Here is a 17,697-nt window from a genome sequence, read left to right as displayed (position 1 = left end):
CTTGTAATATCTGCAAGGTTATGATTTTCCTGTGAGAATTTCAAACCTGTCTTTTACTGTGGTCAGGGCCCGATTTGTGGGTTTGATGGAAACTTAGCCTACTGAATGCGGATTTTGGGCAAATGTTCACTTTAGAAATGCACTCAATCTCATATTCCACTGTGAATATTTGACTTTTCCACAAATATTTGAATTAATTTGGTGTAGAATGCAACACCTAAACTGCAGTGCCCTGTGTGAGCTACTGGCCACTGGACAAGTTTGGATGATGTTTTATTTTTGCTTTGACAGCATCATATGTTTCAATTTATGGTGTGAATTTGCCCCCCCTCTGTTCTGTCTCCACAGGATGGTGTAAATTGGCTTAGAACAAGAGAAACATTTGGAAATATGTCAAACTTATTTGTGCTGTCCATCTCAGTGTGTCCATGTGTCAATAAATTGATAAACCCTCCTTTTTTCACTGAAAGGGTAGCATAGTTATTTGTGCATAGGAAATGCACTGGAAGAAACCTTAACAGCTCCTTAGAGATTAGTTTTATACGACTGAAGCCAGGAGTAGGATTTCATCATCTTCTATGACAGAGCAATGAAATGTTATAAATATCTTTGAATTTCACAAAATTATAATCTTAGACTTATGGCTCTAAGTGGAGATTTCATATCAATCATAATGACCCTAAAAGAGAGCCAAGGTTGATTCATTTCTACAACTATTCCAATATCTTCTTGGTATGTTCCTCCTCTGGCTCCCTCCACTTCACAGATATTATGAATGTCCTCCTATTTGCACAATGTCCATTTGCTCACCCTAGTCTATCTGCATAATGGGCAGCCATGCTGTGTGAATATTAGACAGTGAGAAGACAATGTGTCGTGGTGCATATTCAAACATGGCTCGTAGCCTCGTCAGGGTCCACAATGAGGGGAAGACATTCTCCCTCATAACTTGAGAAGAAGCCTGTTCGCTGTGGAGGGATGAGCCAGCCAGCGCTGTGTGAAAACAATGCCACCCGTCTCCCATTCAGTGGCACACCGGGGCTGAGAGCCGCCTCAATGTGCTGATTGTCTCCCATAATGTATGTTCAGGGGCTCTACAGACTAAACCCTGCATCCCATTGCAGCGCCACTCCAATAACGTGACCCACCCGCGCTCTAGCTGGAATGAATGAGGCGGGCTGCAGCTTGAATGAATGAGGCGGGCTGCAGCTGGGCTCCCATTGATAACAATGCCGGATAAGTAGGCCTGCTGAAGGGGAGGACACAGATCACATGCGCTGATGCCTCAGTCTGTAAATGCTCTTTTGCGGGCGTCAAACCGCACAGGGTATCTGATCTGGCTATACATATCCTGGTTTCTGGGTAGGCATTGAGGAAGAGCAACAACACAAGAAAGTAGTTGGGTGCTCTTTCATTGTGAGATAGGCTCTTTAATGCAAATACATTCTACTGGCTTCCCTGGGTCTGTTGACATAGAGAGATAAGCTGTGATTTTTTATGGTCATTACTTTAGGTCTTCAGCCTTGACTTACATGCATTTGAAACTGTGAAATGTGACCTCAAGGAAATAATACCCTCCACAGTTCCTAATTCAACATTCATAAGCAGGCGGTAGTATATGTCTGCCTGTCTTTCTAATAGGGGGTTGAAAGCTGTTTGTTGTACAAATCCATGTTGGTTCAATTAACATGGAGCACTGCCTTGTTAGTCTCCACTAACAGCTGTGTGTCTGATGACAGAGCCTACAAGCCTGGCACGCCATGCTACCAACTTGATGGTAGCACTGGTGTCTTACCAAATCATGAGCTCTAAAATGGTCTACTCCAGTGTCTGCAATACTGTGAGTCAGACACAGAGGGAGCTATGGATCCAGGTTGAGATCTGCTCCTTACATTAGTTCCTAGGGGTTGGAGGCACTAGGCTTCTTCAACAGGCTCTCTTTTCTCTCTCCTCTTTTCCTCTCCTTTCCTCTCCTCTCCACTCTTTCTCCTTTCCTCTCCCCTTCTTTCCTCTCCTCTCCTCTACCTTTCCACTCTCTCCTCTCCTCTCCTTTCCTCGCCTTCCATCTCCTTTACTCTCACTCCTCTCATCATCTCTCCTCTCCTTTCCTCATATCTCCTCTCCTCTCATCTTCTCTCTACTCTCCTTTCCTCTTCTCTCCTCTCCTTTCCTATCCTCTCTCCTTTCCTCCTCTCTCCTCTCCTCTCCACTCATCTCCTCTTTCTCCTGTGCTATCACAGAGCAGAATGAAGGCATAGCTGCTATCTTATCTGGCCAAACCTGCTGCTGCTGTATCCAACCTGCAGTGCATTAAACAGCACAGCCCACCAGCACACATACATAGCACCACTGGACAGGACTGGAGAAACCAACAGAATAATGAGATGGAAAGGAGGGAAGAGAGAAAGAGAGAGGTGGAAGTAATGAGCGAGATTGAGGGGAGTGATGTGTGTGCTATGTGGTCATGGGTTGTGGGACATTTGTGAGATTGTGTAGCGTTCGTTTTTTAGTCGATTGCGAGGGTATTCTGTAATTTTACATCTTCATCGTGTTCTGCTGAGTTTAGACGGAGCTAGACTAATGAGCATCTCCTCAGTCGCAATCAACACAGAACACTAAAGCATCAGATAGAACACGATGAAGATGTAAAACTACAGAATACCCTCTCAATCGACTAAACAACGAACACTACACAATCTCACAAATGTCCCACAACACATGACCACATAGCACACACATCACTCCCCTCAATCTGTAACTACACTGAATAAAAATATAAACGCAACATGCAACAATTTCAATTTTAGTGAGTTACAGTTCATATAAGGAAATCAGTCAATTTAAATAAATTCATTAGGCACTAATCTATGAATTTCACATGACTGGGAATACAGATATGCATCTGTTGGTCACAGATACCTTAAAAAGGTAGGCGCATGTGACCACCATTTGACTCATGCAGTGCAACACATCTCCTTCACATGGAGTTGATCAGGCTGTTGATTGTGGTCTGTGGAATGTTGTCTCACTCCTCTTCAATGGCTGTGCGAAGATGCTGGATATTGGCGGGAACTGGAACACGCTGTCGTACACGTTGATCCAGAGCATCCCAAACATGCTCAATGGGTGACATGTCTGGTGAGTATGCAGGCCATGGAAGAACTTGGATATTTTCAGTTTCCAGGAATTGTGTACAGATCCTTGCGACATGGGACCGTGCATTATCATGCTGAGACATGAGGTGATGGCGGTAGATGAATGGCACGACAATGGGCCTCAGGATCTCTGTGCATTCAAATGGCCGTCGATGCAGTTTCATCAGCTGTCCGGGTGGCTGGTCTAAGAAAATCCCGCAGGTGAAGAACCCGGGCTGGCGTGTGGTCTGTGGTTGAGAGGCCGGTTTGGACGTACTGCCAAATTCTCTAAAACGACATTGGAAGCGGCATTTTGGTAGAGAAATTAAAGTTACATTATCTGGCAACAGCTCTGGTGCAGTGGCAACTCGTCTTTCAGGGCAGATGGGGAAGAGACCCACCTTTTTTGAGCCACACCTGTTTTTCATGTTATTTTCGCATTAATACGTGTCACATATCAGTTTGCAAACAATGTAAAACAAAAAAAATCTTTGAGTTAATAAAGCAGCAAACAAACTTGGGGTCTTTTTTGCTTTCTTGAGTAAGGCAGCTCCAAAATGCAGGTGTTTCAGCCTAGCTCAGTGCTTTCTGTGGTGGTGGGGCAGCCAGCGGAAAATACGGAGTTACATTAGAAGTGCCCATCCAAGAAGGCTCAAGGTCACTGGCCACACAAAAAATTGTCAAATCATGTTATATATACAGTAGCTTTAAATGGACTGTCAACATCATACTTTCAAAATCTTAGCTAGCAAGTTAGCAGTCAAGATCATGAGTCAAGTCGACAATCTACTTGCAAATCCTTTTCCAGCCTTGTCATATGAAGAGAAATAATGAAGAGAAATTATAGATAAAATGTATCGGTGTTCATCGGCCATTGGACATGAACATTACACAACAAGGAAATCTCAAATTCAACAATGAGTGGTTTGGAGGAATCAGTAGCTAACTGCAAGAATTGCAAAGCAATCACTAGCCTGCTATTCATTGGAGTGGGTGTGTGGTCCAAGTCTGGGTTTAAGGGTCTCTTTTTCAAGCTTAAAAGGATAAACATTCAGTGTTTGCCATGCTGTCAATGCAGCATGACTTCTGCCACGCTCAAAACAACCGGAAACAACTGAAAACATGGAACTGAGAAATCTCAGACTTCAGTGAGCTCAAGACAACTGGGAACTCGGAAAAAACGAGTTCCGACTGGGAAAATATGTTTTGAACGGTCATCCAACTCATAATTGCATGTCAGGAACAGGCCTCTTTCTAGAGCTCCAACCTGAAGATCATTGACGTCATCATGATTTGACCAAGTTCCCAATTGTCTTGAAAGCACCATAAATCCAGAGAATGCCAGACTTTGATGACAAAGTTTGATGACATTTACCCACGAAGGACGCACCGCGCCATCTTCCTGTTCAAGTGAGCACAGCACAACAAAGTGAGTTCAAAAATGTCTTGTAGGCTGCTGCATAAATTATGTAATATGCCAGGGAGATATGTATACTGTAGCTAAGTAAGTAATACTAAGTGTATGTTGTATAGTAAGCTGTTAGTAGCCCATGTGCCTCACCCTAATAATTTGGTCCCTTTTCTCTCATAATTTAGTCATCATCGAATACTGTAAGAGCTTTCATTGTCTGCTTATATGCCTCCATATAAGAGCAAAACTAAAACAATCTCTCATCAGGTCAAAACAGGCCACAGGCACTGGGTGACCCACTCTTCTGATATCTGTGTGAAATTTGAGATGTACATAAGGTGTATTATGTTGTTTCTACTGGTATCCTGTGAAGACAGGCAAGGACAGACTTTGAAAGATTCTATCTGATCCTCAATTGTCGTTGGACCTACAATCTAATTACAATGTAACACAAAACTCCTGTGTTAGGGAGAGGAAGCTCCACTTCCCTGTACTTCTTGATGTAGTTAAAACACTATGGTCAAGAAAACAAAATCGCTGGACAGACAACCTATTCAAAGGTACCAAAGTGGAATTAATACACTTTTATTGTAGATGTGCTACAGTAAGATATTTAATTTGTAAGACAATGCCAGGGATTTAAATACATGTGAGATTATGATAAATGGTGAGTGTATGGGGCATCTGAACATAAAATACAGTCTTGTTTTGGGCCTAAAGTTCTGGGTGATATAGGTAATAATAAGGACCAGGAAAATCTCCTGACCCTAGTAACAGCTCCTGACAGAACTCTCATGGGTAAACATTTAAGGGGACTGTTTTCCATAATTCAATGTGGGCTATAATCAATACCCACTACTAGCTGAGTGAGGAACAATTTTCAAGGAGTGATACCTTGAAATTGCTATGTAACTATTTGAATCTGTGATAGTTTGGTGGACACATTGTCAGTTGCAAATAAAATATGCTCAGACATTGTATCAATTTCAAATGTGGCCATACACAGGTGCAAAACATGCCTGTGAACTGTAGCCTAATCCAGGTCTGGCAACTCTGTCATCGTGCATGGGTGTTATTACTATATCATGTTCTGTCACTGCAAAGATGAGTATTGCCTGATGACAGACTATTCAGTATTTGTAGTTAAATTGACAGGGAAAGTTAAACACCTTTCTCTCAAACACACACGTACACACACACACATACATACATAGAGCAAGCAAGCAAAAAGGTTATGACAAGATAGTTTGGTAACAACAAATTCTGTTTATTTTTTAACCCGTATTTGCGCTCTTCTTCCTGGGCTTAACATCTGTATTTAAAACGATAATAATATTCGTTTTTAACTCTTACATGTATTCATATGTATGGATAGACAGACTACATTGTACGGATACTATTCGGACTATTAAACTCCAAACTGCCCGACACGCCACTCTACAAACTCCGTGCACAGGCATGAGTTGACGGTTTCAAGCTACCCTCTCTGTGAATTGATTCTACTATGAGCCTACTCGAATCTGCGCTTTTTCGAGCGGGGTGTGTATTACTAATCTAAAGTCTATCTCTTCGTTTATGATCAATAAATAATATTTGGAGAATAAAATACTTTATAATAATGTTATAAACCTTATTTCGTTTCCCTGACGGTCAAAATAATACTGTTTTAAATGGTTATCTCTCGGTTTTCTTATTTCTCACAGCTTCTATACCCCGCTTTGAAAAATGGAACATTCCACAATTTATTCCAGGGAAAGACTGACAGTTTTTTGGGTCATGAAGCAGCTGTTCAAGTCAGCGTCCATTCCTCCCTCCGCTGGAATAAGAAATTAGTCCATTTTAAAGTAAATAACTGAAGCCTTTAGCTGATAAAGGGGAAATACAGAATAGTGTACCGCCCAAACATTAAAACCCATAAATATGATTTTGTTCCTATATACCATTAAATTATTGAACACAAAAGAGCTGTACTATAATCAGAAGAATAACCTATTGAACATAATAACCTATACCTTCTGTGTTTACACACTGATACTATCATTGTTGTAACAATATATCATATCATACCATAATGCATTGAATAATTAACTAAATATGATATTAAAGGACACATATTCTGTACCAATAATTGTGGTCTATGGAGTAGAGATATTTGTGATTATTGGGAGCACTTGATAATATGAATTTGTTAATTTCACTGATTCCTCATGGTTCGTGCAATAATCACAGCCCTTAGCTGGAAGTGTGACAATCATTTGATTGATGGGGGCAACATATAAAAAGGGGTGGTCTTTGTATGATGTCACTAATTCATGCATATTTCTTTATCGGTCTTTGTTGCTTTTTACAATCATATTACAGAGAATTAATAAATTAGCCTAGTGATATACTGTACACTGCAATCAAGTCACTAATCATTTTGACACAGTGAGTGGTATGTAAATGGCCATGTCTGCCCCATGACGCTCAGATGAATTCACTATGTATCGGCCTACCACCCCCATTCTTTTTTGACAATGTATTTTCAATACTGTCATAACGTTATCTAACTTTTTTCACTTCTCATTGATAATTGCTGTTTTTCTTAACGTTTGCGAGACCGTGGATTGAAACAGTAATATAGGAGCATTTCATCCTACAACAACAGCATGTTCTGTCTGGTGTCTCAACATGTGTTTGGGTTTTCAATGGACTGTTATAACTTAGTAACTGGCAAGTCTCAGATCATTTTCATAATGGAGACGTAACCATTACTAAGAAATGGATTCAAGTTCATGGTCATGGCATTGCGCAATGTTTTCTTTGAATTGATCAATGTCTTGTTATGAACTACTATCACTCCAGAAGTCAAAGTTGAGCATTTCCTGTCTTAATGTAACTGTTTAAGAATCAATAGTAGGCTGAAATGAACTACAATACACCTGAAACCATTGATCTCTTTAAACAACAACACCAGTTGAACATAGGGCACAAACAGAGAGACAAAGTGTTTTTATCAAAGTTCAGCCTCTTTGGTTGTGGAAGTGATTATACAGTAAACATACATTTTATCCTTAGAGGTTTATGAGGTAAGCAGTTTCTTTCATTTAAGAGAGATTGAGCCAGTTTGATAATTTTTCAGATTAGGCTATCTATTAGATAGAGTCCAAGCTATCAAACAACAGAAGAAACATGTTATCACAAATCGATTCTCTAACTGTCATGATCTTCTCTAGCTAAATCTAGTTTACACCAGTGACTTGAAATGCTGAATTAAATTAATTCCTTTCGAAATAAAACAATAAATCAGTTAAGTTTCAACAGTTTTCCAATTTTTTATCTATCTGTTCGGTTGGCAGTCTAGAATAGATAGACTCAGAATAGTGTCTCCTTTTGGACTTAGTGTTGCATGTTGCGTACGTGCCGACAGTCCGCCAGAGCAAAGGAGGACCTAAGCGCTGATCCCAACTGATCTTTATTAACACTTACATCAACCTCTCCATCCATCTGTCCATCTGCCCAACGTCAAAAGTCAGCAACCAGCATGAGCTCCTGCTATGGCCATAATTGGAATCATATGTTGAGGCTACGCTGAAACCAAATACAAGACGTCAACATCAAATGAAACCTGCTGTCAGCAAAGAGGCCTTTGACAGGCTGTAGCTACCCTGCTCTAGGGGAATGAAACCATATATTTGCTGGAATGGGGAACAGTCCATAAAATGGAAGCCCAAGATTCTTTAACCTGGTTGGGAGAGATTCCAAACCCCATCTGAAAATCTGGGGGTTTTCACCCCATCCCCTGACATGTTGTTATACCTCAGCGGGCATGGTGTGTTTTTTCACATGTGGTATTGTACATGTCAATCATTCTGGACAGACAATGATGCAATGTTCACACTGTCAAACACTTAGTAGGGTTAGGTGAAGATTAAGTTGTCTTAGAAATGTAAACTTAGTTATTCCATCATCATTCCTGTCCATCATGGTGCTATTCTATGGGATTTAGGATGATTTGTTGTTGACCCAATGATGTCAATTGTAATGCTGCTGTCTTCATAATCCTGAGGGCATCACAGTGCAGCACAGAGGAAGGCCTTGTTGTTCCTAATCCGGAAACACTTGTTTAGCTTGTTCAGCATGTCTTGTTTGAGCTTTTTTCATTAACTCCTTGCCAGCATCAGTGAGTTGACTGAACTCCAAAGCATGATTGTAGTGTTATGTTACTTCAATCTGTGTTACAGGTGGCTACAGAGAACCACACCATACCAATCAATGAGCTAAAAGTTATGAAATTGCCCTTAAATCTGAACTGTACATGAGTGAGGCTGAGATAGTTGGAATGTGCTTGGGGTTTGGTGCAGTAGAAGAAACTAGACTGTGCCCTGTTGTTTGTCAAGCGACTGGGATCAGATCCTATCTGGTGAGGAGGTGTCTGCTCTGGAGGGGATAGTTTACGTAAAGGATAAACTGGGCCCGGGGTCTAATTCCCTATGCAGAGAGCAGGAGGTGTGTTTATTACTGCTGGCTACTCTAGCCTTTCCACTTGTTTTACACCTCAAGAGGATTCTAGTTGAGCTAAATCTCATTATTTATGGCCGGATACAGAGACGATAATTAGGCCAGCTCGTGTGTCTTTAAACAGATCAGTTAGACCTGCCTCTGCTGTTCAGGTTCACTGATGAGATGGCAATGGGAGGGAGGAGAGGGGAGGAGGAGATGCTCTCTATCGGTTCATTCAGAGTCTCCAGTCTATTCATCATCACAGGGTTATTCATTTATCTGCTCTGGCAGGGATGTACGTGTTTAAATTAATATTGTTTTCATGTGTGAATATATTGTGAATAAATTGGAATTAGAATGATGGCCACATCATTAGCAATATTTGTATCTTTTCTCTTGCACTGTAGATTTCTTTTTTTCTGGATGAATTTAAATTGTGTTGAACCAGGAGTCTTTATATGCTGGAACCATTAAGTTTTCCTTCCCTTTTTATAAACCCAAAGAGGTACAGTAGTTAACTTCATAGGTAGTTAACATGAAAATTATGAATGGTGACAGAGAGCCCTGAAGGACCCTATCATGAGTGCTGGAGTGAGGACAGGAAGCGTTCATTGATAGAGAATGTGGAAGTGGAATTCAAAATGCAGTTCACATTAATGTCACAATCTCAGAGAAGCCAAAAAAAGAACTGAACGCCCATAAAATATGTATTAGAGAGAATATAAAGCTGAAATATATTACCGATAAAAGGAAGAATTGAAAAAAGTATTGATACATCTGAGTGAGAGAGGTAGGGGATTCCACAGAGGAGACCTGCAGCCATATGGATGTGTAGGTTTGTAATATACATGCAAATAGCTATATGCTTTAGTGATATGGGGAGCTGCAAAAGGAGAAATATTGTGTGGAGGCTCATTACTGTACCCTGCACAACGTCAACTTCCAGCACACACCACTGGGCAGCATCCAGGGCTGGGGTGGCAACAATGGCAGAATTACAGAATAATACGTGGAGAGAGGACGAGAGAGAGAGCGAGAGAGAGAGCAATGGAACCAACCAATGGGATCTGTGGTACCACGCGGAAGAGGCAGGCTAGTTGTGGTTTTGCAGAGAGCAGGCACACAGCTCCAGAGAAACTCCAGAGAGCAGGCAGCAGGGAGACATATGGCCCAGGAGAGAGGGCCCTTTGCTGGGTTGACTGGCCTTAACCCTGGGTAGCGTTCCGAATGGAACAAATGTTTTATTGGGAGACATGAATGCTTGAGAGGACATTTTATTGTCCATTTTACCTCTGAAAACACTGCTTCCCTCCTCCCTGGCACCAGTCCCCCAGCCCACAGCCCACACAACCACTGGTTTGATATGGCCTTTTAGGAGATATGGTGCACCGGCAAGTGAATGTTCATGCTCGTGAGTGTACATTGGTGTCCGCTGAAGTGTGAGAGTGATGGATCAGGGGTTGTGTATGTTACAGTAATGTGTATGTTTTACAAGTGCAGTGCACTGAGTCGGCTAGATATCCATCCGTGTGAATGTGTGTGAGTGTGTGAGAGTGTGTCTCCATAAACATGTGTGTTAGAATGAGATCGTTTAAGAGTTTGAGGAAGTATGTAGGTGGGGGAGCCAGTGCAAATGTTTGTGAGAGGATGATGCATGAAAGCATATGGCAGTTTCTACATATGAGACATGCTTGTGTTAGTGTATTTACTTGAGGACTTTGTGCATATGTGGTGTGTGTGTGTGAGTTGTGTGTGGTCAGTGTATGTTCCCCAGTGTGTTTGTGTAGAATGTTCTAGCAGTATTTCCCTGACGGTGTATCATATATTTCCGAGATTGTGTATTGTGTAGCCTAGTCATAGACTGTTCTCTCTGCTACCGCACGGCAAGCTGTACCAGAGTGTGAAGTCTAGGACCACGAGTCTTCTTAACAGCTTCAACCCCCAAACCATAAGACTCCTGAACAGCTAATCAAATGGATACCCAGATTATTTGCATTTACCCCCCCCCCCCCCCCCCCCTTTACGCTGCTGCTACTCTCTGTTATTATCTATGTATAGTCACTTTAATAACTCTACCAACATGTACATATTACCTCAATTACCCCGACTAACCGGTACCCCCGCATATTGACTATGTACCGCTATCCCCTGTATATAGCCTCGCTATTGTTATTTTACCGATGCTCTTTAATTATTTTAAAAGTTACATTTTTGGGTATTTTTCTTAAAACTACATTGTTGGTTAAGGGCTTGTAATTAAGCATTTCGGCGCATGTGACAAATAACATTTGATTTGATTTTATATTGTGCGTGGTACATGTATACGTCTGAGGGTGTGCGTGTGTGTGCTGGGCCAGCAGCGGTGAGGCATAGCGGCACTGCAGAAGTTTGTCTCTCTCTTGTGAGATGAGTTGGCAGTAGCGTCTGTCCTCACCTGCAGTAATCAGTGAAAGTGGAGGTCTGACCCTCTCTTCTCTCTACCTCCCCCCGCCTGCCGTTTATCCACATGCCCCCTCGGCTGAGGGGGGAGGAGTGTGTGTGTGTGCGTGTGTGAGGGGAGAGTGTTAAGGGGTGTAAAGGCCCCGAAACGGAGAAGACAGATCCTGAAGTCAGTTGTTTGGCATCTTTCAGGAAAGGGCTGTAAATGATGCATGATACTAAATAATAACAACTGAGACATTGTACATGTTTATAGACACTTGTATGGACCGTGTTCACATGTTTAGCTATGCTTAGTTACAGTATGTTGCAGCTGACAAGTTAAGCAACGTTGGGGGGAAAACACACAATCAATGGTTCTATCAGCAAGCCACTGTCATTAGAAATATGTTGAGTCGTCATATCAACAGACATACTCAAATAAAGATGTCTTATAGTGTCGCTTTGTTCACCCGTAAATTAAATACACATTATTCTGGGAATAACAACGTATTTTGAGAACTCAGATGCATTGGACTATTTGTGCATTCTTTCCAGACAGTCTACTTAGTTAGCTTCTTTGCCTTTTCCCAGAAACATCTTGGACCCAAACCGACTGCAGCCTGAGATCTGACAATACAGCATGCCACAGATCTCCCCGAAAGGAACTAATAGCTCTGTAGGAATAAATGTCAGCTAGTCAACATAGACAAGCAATAAGAGTTGGAATAATCTGTAACTCAAGCTTTATATTGAATTGATACAACAGAAGATTTGATCACAACAAAGATCCCTATGGCTGCTGGAGAGAGTACAGAGAAAGTGAAGGACATCCTGCAGTAACCTCAGAATCTGAACAGAGGGAGGAATGCAGAAGGAAACAATTGGATCGAGAGAGGAACAGAGAGAGAGAGGAGGGGTGTAATGGCTGGACAGCAGCGGTGGTAACAGCGTTTTGTAGCAGCTCTCTCTGCGTCCCCAGGGCCTGCTCAGGCTACTCATATGACAGAATGGGTTTATAATTACAACCATACAACCTGCTAGTGGAGCTACCAAACACACAGATGCAGACACACACGCAGATGAAAACATCACACACACACACACACACACACACACACACACACACACACACACACACACACACACACACACACACACACACACACACACACACACACACACACACACACACACACACACACACACACACACACACACACACACACACACACACACACACACACACACACACCTACTTTACAGTTCATTAATGAATTGCAATTCCAGAACAAGACACAATGCAGGGGTCCTATTTCAGGGGTTTGGCTGATGCCTCCACTGATTCAACGATATACTGTAACGTTGCTACCTCCTTGTACTCCTGTAAGTGAACAAATGGTTTTGCCTCAGCCACAAAACATCTCACTGTTAAATCATCATTATAACATAATAATATCATAATATGACACAACATTACAATGATAACAATGATAGTATTGCTATGATCATGACAAAGGTATCCAAAATATTATAACTATGAATGACTTTATGTGCTTTTAATTGGTCTGTGGTTGGTTGATCTGAGATAACTGTTGATATCATTATTCTGTGGTGGGATAGCATTACTGATACTCTCCTATCTGCACACACAGTGCAATGATGATGTCCATGAGACACTACAATACACTGTGCCCAATGAGAGGGACAGGTCAACTGGAATACGATGTAAAATCTATCATTCGAGGGAAATCAGATAAGAGCAATACAAAAGCCCAGAGAATGGTATGTGGTGGAGAACAGTGCTTGACAATTAACATTTAATCATATAATGTTTGAACTTTTTGTACTTTTTGACTGTTGGAAAGGTTGAAGAACCCTTTTAATGATGAATTGTGTTTTTTTGCCATTCAGATGCCCCTTCTCTGACTCTGTCTCTGACTCTGTCTCTGTCTCTCTCTCTCTGTCTCTCTCTCTCTCTCTCTCTCTCTCTCTCTCTCTGACTCTGTCTCTGACTCTCTCTCTGTCTCTCTCTCTCTGTCTCTCTCTGACTCTGTCTCTGACTCTGTCTCTGTCTCTCTCTCTCTGTCTCTCTCTCTCTCTCTCTCTCTGACTCTGTCTCTGACTCTCTCTCTGTCTCTCTCTCTCTGTCTCTCTCTCTCTCTCTCTCTCTCTCTCTCTCTCTCTCTCTCTCTCTCTCTCTAACTCTCTGACTCTCTCTCTCTCTGACTCTCTCTCTCTCTCTGACTCTCTCTCTCTCTCTGTCTCTGTCTCTGTCTCTGTCTCTGACTCTCTCTCTCTCTCTCTGTCTCTCTCTCTCTCTGACTCTCTCTCTCTCTCTCTGACTCTCTCTCTCTGACTCTCTCTGTCTCTGTCTGTCTCTGTCTCTGACTCTCTCTCTCTGACTCTCTCTGTCTCTGTCTCTGACTCTGTCTCTGTCTCTGACTCTCTCTCTCTCTCTCTCTCTCTCTCTCTCTCTCTCTCTCTCTCTCTCTCTCTCTCTCTCTCTCTCTCTCTCTCTCTCTCTCTCTCTCTCTCTCTCTCTCTCTCTCTGTCTCTGACCCTCTGACTCTCTCTCTGTGGCTGTAAAATGGAGACACATTTCTATTGTTGTACTGATTTTAGAGGGTTAATAATTGCTTTTCCACTGTGATTTGGGGTTGAGGTGCTGCTAGGTGCATCTGAATTAACTATCTGCAACCCCTCCCCATCCCCCTTTCCTACATATATTTCTCTCTCTTCTCTCTCTTCTCTCTCTTCTCTCTCTCCCTCTGATCTGATCCTAAGCCACCACCCATTCTAATTCCAACCTGCATCTCTGTGCCTGAAAAAAGCCATAAACACGCCAGATTAGGTCAGAGCTGGTTTCATAACCACTTCATGACCTCTTTACTTGCTCTCTCTCTCTCGTCTCTCTCTTATCTTCTCTTCTCCTGCTCTCTCTCTCTCGTCTCTCTCTTATCTTCTCTTCTCCTGCTCTCTCTCTCTTCACACTATTCAGCCGTTGTACAGTGTTGTTCCTGTACAAGGCTCCCTGGATTTCTTCTCTGTCTTTCTTTCTTTATTTTCCTCCATCTCTATCTGAGTCTGTTCTCTCCCTGTGGGCCACAGCAGTCCCCGTCCAGATTAGAAGTGGTGGCCCAGAGCGGTACTGGGGTTCTGTTCTGCTGCGGGCCTGATTTGTTGCTCAGAAATAATAAAATATGCCTCGTCTGTGATCAACAGGAAGAAGAATAAGACCATAGAAATGAGCCTTTAGACTCTTCAGCTTCGCTTGAAGACAGTTCAACATATCATCTAGTCAGGGTTATTGGCATTTTACAACTACATGCTACAGTGCAATCTCCTCTATGCTATCTATTGGCTTGGTTCCTAAAAGTTACATGCTTTAGTTTAGCATCAAAGGTTTCTCATGGTCTGCATGAGGAGCTAGCTACTCCGGTCTTTTTGGACATAAACCACAGACAGTTAATCGAATCAAATAAAGATGGAAAATAACAAATAACATTCTCACAAACATAATATGAGGTACCGTAACTTAATCAAAGTAAATGAGAATGAAAATAATTAAAATAAGATATATATTTCCAAATTGTAGATATATTTTCCCCCTTGTAGGCTATTTTACCACACTTGGTTTGAACCCCGGTGTTCAAACCAAGTGGGATGAAGGAGAGGACCAAAACGCAGCGCGGCTAGTGTTCAACATGATTTAATAAAGATAATAACGTGAACACTACAAGCAACAAAACAATAAATGTGAAAACCGAAAACAGTTCTATCTGGTGCAGAACACAAAGACAGAAAACAACCACCCACAAACCCCAACACAAAACAAGCCACCTAAATATGGTTCCCAATCAGAGACAATGACAAACACCTGCCTCTGATTGAGAACCATATCAGGCATACATAGAAATGGACAAACTAGACACACAACATAGAATGCCCACCCAGCTCACGTCCTGACCAACACTAAAACAAGTAAAACACACAAGAACTATGGTCAGAACGTGACACCCGGGAACCCCACTACAATGGCGAACATGCATAAAGATGGCAGAATTCAGATATGATGTCATTGTTTTAGCACTATCTACTGACTGTTTAAACTATGGTGCGCGGCATGGTTCAATGTGCCAATAAATCAGCACAATCTGCTTTTTCAGTTTTTCGAATTGCAGGTGTCTTGAAGCTAAAATTGGGATCATGTATACTCTGCTAATGACTATACAAAAAAAATTACAATACAGCAAATTTAGCAAAACAAGGAATTTGTGGTAAGTGCACCTCCGCTATTGCAATTGGCCTCTCCCAACTCAAATTTGCCATTTCCTGTTTGAAGAGAAGGAACCTAAGGGCAAGTGAGTTTCAATGGCTACAACTAACAATTCTGATTTCAATGTTTTACAATACGCTTCATCATGTTTCACAGTATAAAAAGTAGCAGTGTGTTTCTTATAAATAGTTGATATAAATAGATATAACAATACATTTGAAACGACAATATTTAACAATGATATGCATGAGGACTTACACACCAAGGGCCCGATTCAGACTTAGGAAATGTAGCGTTTCCTACGTACGCCTTTCCGACACATTTCTCAATAGTTGGTATTCAGACTTACCTTATGCAGATTTCTAACAGGCGCCTCCCGAGTGGCGCAGCGGTCTCGGGAGACCGATGAGGCGGCGCACAATTGGCCCAGAGTCATCCGAGTTAGGGGAGGGTTTGGCTGGCCCGGAATTTCGTTGTCCCATTGCACTATAGTGACTCCTTGTGGTGGGCTGGGCGCCTGCAAGCTGACTTCGGGCGGCTTGGCTGGGTCGTGAGGATGCATGGCTCTCTCCCGAGTCTGTAGGGGAGTTGCAGCTATGGGACAAGACTGTAACTACCAATTGGGGAGAAAAATAGGTAAAAGTACCCCCCCCCCCAAAAAAAGTTTTTAACGGGCTTTGCAGGCATGGTTCCTTTGCGTGCGCTGAATTAATTTAATCCAACAGCTGAAAACGCTCACACTTGCCGGCCAACAAATTTTCTCATGGCGTTGTCATTCAATAGGGCTTTCCTTACATTTATCTAAACTCGTCCTTTTAAATATTGTGTACCTTTAATTGAAATTTTCTTGACAGACTCACCAGAATATATGGAGAGAACGGTTCAGGATATTTGGGATCAATATTAGGGATCTCCTTTTCAGCACCAATTTGGAGATCTAAAAATACTCTGATCTTGTATATTATTTAAGGTTAGGAAAGTATTTATGAATAAAAAAGAAAACAGGTTTGGAGAGCCTTTACGCACTAAATATATTGGTGAATCAAAAATATAGTGGTTTGATTCATCCTGAAAGTTGCCATATTCATTTGTTCAATCCATGAAATATTGGAAAGTGAGAAAAGTGTACAATAGGGATTGAACAGTAGTCCTATAAATCTACCATAATAATCCTCACTAATCATGGAACTGTGATGACAACAGTCCAGTCCTAGTGAACTGTGCGCCAGGCTCCAGGTTTAAGCTGCTACGTATGGTCTGCATGCCATAATGATTCAAATAGGCTACAAGTCCCAAATTATTGCACAACTTGTAATACGTTAGCCTAATATGATCCACTATTGCTAGCGATCCTCCAGAACAACCACACGAATGTGGTAGAGGAAAAAAAAGTTAACTAACGACGTAATGGAATAATGCAAAATGTAAGGAAATTAACACTAAAGTAAAAGTTATAAAAATGTATGTGGGTATAACTGACGGTGGCTACTGATAGTGGTTAATATGTAACACAATACAATTTTTTTTTAAATACAGTGAAAAGTCCTGGCATCTAATTAAAACATACAACTAATCATAAATCAACCCGGTAGGTTTGGCGCTACAGTGCATTTGGAAAGTATTCAGACCCCTTGAATTTTTCCACGTTTGCTACGTTACAACCTTATTCTAAAATAGATGTTTTTAAAATGTCCGTCATCAATCTACACACAGTACCCTGTAATGACAAAGCAAAAAAAAGTTTTTTAGAAACTTTTGCACATTTATTTAAAAAAAAATGGAAATATCACATTTACATAAGTATTCAGACCCTTTACTCAGTACTTTCTTGAAGCACCTTTGGCAGCGATTACAGCCTCAAGTCTTCTTGGGTATGACGCTACAAGCTTGGCACACCTGTATTTGGGTAGTTTCTCCCATTCTCCTCTGCAGATCATCTCAAGCTCTGTCAGGCTGTATGGGGAGCGTCGCTG

This window comes from Salvelinus alpinus, chromosome 6 (genome assembly GCF_045679555.1).
Source record: "Salvelinus alpinus chromosome 6, SLU_Salpinus.1, whole genome shotgun sequence".
Taxonomy (NCBI): Eukaryota; Metazoa; Chordata; class Actinopteri; order Salmoniformes; family Salmonidae; genus Salvelinus; species Salvelinus alpinus.
The sequence above is the reverse complement of the archived record's forward strand: the minus strand, read 5'-3'. Positions refer to the sequence as shown.